At 49.4% G+C, this 3,850-nt stretch overlaps 1 long non-coding RNA gene across 1 annotated transcript; it reads left to right on the top strand.

Annotated features, from left to right (window-relative positions):
* Positions 1–245: 245 nt before the first annotated feature.
* On the top strand, positions 246–2,372 carry LOC145537918 (uncharacterized). The gene is made up of 3 exons (XR_014076520.1): positions 246–364; positions 731–1,965; positions 2,049–2,372. It is a non-coding gene; the product is annotated as an uncharacterized LOC145537918 (long non-coding RNA).
* The last annotated feature ends 1,478 nt before the right edge of the window (positions 2,373–3,850 follow it).

Genomic DNA, 3,850 nt, shown 5'->3' with positions numbered 1-3,850 from the left:
TCCAAAATATTTTCTGTAGCTCTTTTGCCATATTAAAAAATGCAGCTAAGCTGTAAAATTACCTTCTTTTTCTACTCTAAAGAATCTCTAAAGAGTATGTTGCTGTGTTTTTCCACTTTTTGTCATGACATAGCTATCTCCTGAACGTTACTTTAGAAAACACTTGAGTCATTTTGAAAGCCGACCTTGAAATTATAACTTTATTACTGAATAGGTGGCCAAGCAGTGACACAGCTTCTTGCTTCATCCTTTGTGAACAAACTCGCAGTTAGAGGACTTTCGGGAGAAGAGCAGGCGCGGGGGCAGGATCGCGGGGACACGGCGGCTGCTTGGCGGTGCTGTGCTCACGGCCCCGGCATCGCAGGTGCGCTGGGCAGGGGCCTCCGTCCTCGCTCACCTCCCCTCTCCCCTCTGTCTCCTCCCTCCTTCCCTCCTGGCCCTCCTCTGCTTTCTTCCTTTATATTTGCACGGCTCAAAAACTAGACAACGTGAATAAACGAACAAAGGAAAACAACGGAGACAGCCCTGAATTCTGCCCGCTCTGCCCAGTGATGACACAGAGACACTCCGTTGGCTTCCTGTCCACCATCCAGAAGTGTTTATGCAAATACAAGCAAACAGACGCGGTTCAGACTTCTGCGTCTCTTCGGCATCTTGCTTTTTTCTTTAACAAAATATCCTTGAAATCTTTCTACATCAGTTCACGGAGTGCTTCTTCATTTTTACACAGCTGCATGGCAAGAGAAGGCACTTTGATTGGAAGAGCCGAAAGCACAACACAGATTACTTCTGCCTTATCTTTGATGGTGAAGCGAGTGCGTCTTGCTTCTTTATGAATAATTATCACAATAACTACAGTGAAGGAGTGTGAGCTGGGCCCGAGGCGCTCAGCCCTGGGTGTCACGTGCATAGATTCAGCCCATCCTCAACAGATGACGAAGCAGAGAACATCCAGCCTATTTCACAGATGGAAATACTGAGATTCTAGAAGACTGAGGGTGTCATTTCTTCCTGCTTTCAAGTCCGGGCTATTCTGTCCTTTACAGTCACAGGCGATGCTGTCTGCGTCTCACCTGGACTTACACACCATCCTGCCTGCCTCCAGGGCCACTGTCCCGCACCTCTTCCCAAGCAGCCTTGCCCCGGGGGGGACCTTGGCTTACCACGTGGACCCTTGAACTGCTGTCCTTCTCACCGTCTTGCCGAGGACAGGTGCCCTCCCGGTGGCTGTGTTTAAACTCGTCCGGGTTTCCTCACCACCCACAGGGCTCACCCCCAACTCACGGCAGCCACCCCACCTCCTGCTCCCACCCTCAGACCCCTGGGTCTTTGCAGACACTGGGTCATCGTCTGTAACACCCATGTCTGTCTGCAAAGTGTGTGTTAATTCTCCCAGAATCCACACGGCCTCCCCAAGAGCATGAGCTTCTCCCACTTTCAGGGTGAGTTAGACTTCATCGCTTTCCGCACACCCCTCTTACAGCTCTTCCCACGGTGTGGGGCGTGTTCTGGGGGTATTTGTGCCCCCTCCCCATTAAAGGGTTAAATGTGAACAGATATGTGGCAGAATTCCCTAATTCTACTGTTTGTACGTAGCAGCTGAGTCAAAAATGTTACAGCAACGCACACAATTATACAGTTAGGTGTATGGATGATGCTTGCAATAATTTAACTTTTTTATATAATTTAAAAAAAAACAAAGGGCTTCTCTTGTGGTCCAGTGGTTAAGAATCTGCCTGCCAAATGCAGAGGACACAGGTTTGACCCCCAGCCTGGGAAGATCCCACAGACTGAGGGGCAGCTAGGCCCATAGGCTGCAACTATTGAGCCTGCACTCTGGAGCCGGGGCTCCACGACAGGAGACGCTGCTGCAGCGAGGGGCCCGTGCGTGGAGACTAGAGAGTATCCCCCACTCACCGCAGCTAGAGAAAGCGGCGCAACAAGGAAGACCCAGCACAGCCAAAGGTAAACAAATAAAATGCTTAAAAAATAGGCATGTATTGCCTTTAAATGTAGGTTAAATATATTCCCTTTATGTGTACCTGTAGGAAACACAGAAACACTCCAGAAAATACATGGGCTCCAGTCAGCAGGGTTACTGTCTATATATTTATGGACATTGACTTTGCAGGAGGGATGAAGTCAAGCAAAGAAAAGATGGCGCCCAAGAAGGCAGCATGCAGTGCGGAGCTTGACGGAAAAGGCCTAAGGTGGTGCATAGGACGGAACGCATCGGATCGCATTCAACACAGGAACACACACTGTGGACAATTCAGTGGAAAATAATGGCATAAAGTGAAAATTAAATATTCCTTCCACCCGTGACCCCCAGTAAATATATATACCTCTGTTACATAAATGTTGGGACACAATATGTGTGTGTGTGTATGTATATATATATATATATATATATATATTCTTCCAAGGTGGCTTAGTGGTAAAGACTCTGTCTGCCAATGCAGGAGATGCAGGTTTGATCCCTGGGTTGGGAAGATACCCTGGAGAAGGAAATAGCAACCTACTCCAGTATTCTTGCCTGGAGAATTCCATGGGCAGAGGAGCCTCGTGGGTTATAGTCCATGTAGTTGCAAAACAGCTGGACATGACTTAGCGATTAAACAACAATATGTATTTGGACAGCATCACCAACTCAACAGACATGAGTTTGAGCAAACTCTGGGAGATAGTGAAAGACAGGGAAGCCTGGTGTATTGTAGTCCACAGGGCTGCAAAGATTCGGCCTTGACTTAGCAACTGAACGACAACAACACCATATATTTGGAGTTACAGAGTATCTGGAAAAACCCACCGAGGAGCACTTTCCACCAGCCTGGGCGGTGCTGCCTGCCCCGGGGCCCGGCCCGGTACACAGCACCGGTGGCCCACGGGAGCATCACTGGCTGCGGCACAGAGGAGCTCTCCTGGCTTTGAGGCTTGACACACGCGACCCCTGTGTGCGCAGGGGGGCGACACCTCCAGGGGCTTGTTTTGATTTGACTTTGTACCCACATGATTTTCAGAGTGATTTCAGGATATTTCTTGGCAGGCCAGTTGATAAAGGGATGAAATCACCAGAAACCGTTCTCCCCTCTAACCCGCACGGGTTTCGTGGGCCTGCTGCAGGGGTGGCAGCTGCTTTTCCGCCTTCCTGCAGACTCTGGGTGGGCTCCCCCCTGCCTCCCCGCCTCACACGCCAGCCAAGCGCTCGTCTGTGGAGCGGCATCCCTACGGACGCTATTGGGTGAGTTTGCAAGGAGTAAAATCTGAGGAGAGAGTCAGAGTTACATCCTCTTTCCCACATACAACAGCAACCATTTAGGAGCTCTTATTTAGACGTTTACTAGAGGTCAGTAAATCCTCGCCTGAGGGCCAGAGCCACCTGCCGCCAACTTTGTGAATGAAGTGTTATTGGGACACGGCCCTGAGCTCTTGCTGATGTGTTGTCCTGGCTCCTTTCTCACAACAATGGTGAGACGACAGGACCCACTAATACTAAGGTATTTACTACCTGGCCCTTCGTATTAAAAGTTGGCCCACCCTGATCTAAGCCGTCTGATGATTGATACCTTTTCCTCTTACAGACAGGCATGTGAAGATTTACCCTTTGTCCCAGAAGTTACTATGACACACCCGTGCTCCCATTTTAAAATGCTAATCTGTTCCCTTCAATCTACTGTTTTACTTCATCGCCCAGGAACTTAAGTGTTATGACACACTCAGAGCAAATATATATTGATTATCCCCCAAGGGCCAAACACGGATCTTCGAAGGGTAAGAGAGCGGGTGAAAATACCCAGGGATCAGGGTGCATGTGTGGGTGTTACCTGCCTTTGGTGCTCTGCCCCGTGGG

The sequence above is a fragment of the Giraffa tippelskirchi genome, chromosome 1, assembly GCF_054371585.1.
Source record: "Giraffa tippelskirchi isolate mGirTip1 chromosome 1, T2T-mGirTip1v1.2.pri, whole genome shotgun sequence".
In the NCBI taxonomy this organism is placed as follows: Eukaryota; Metazoa; Chordata; class Mammalia; order Artiodactyla; family Giraffidae; genus Giraffa; species Giraffa tippelskirchi.
Note: the sequence above shows the minus strand (reverse complement) of the source record. Positions and strands in the feature narration are given on the sequence as shown.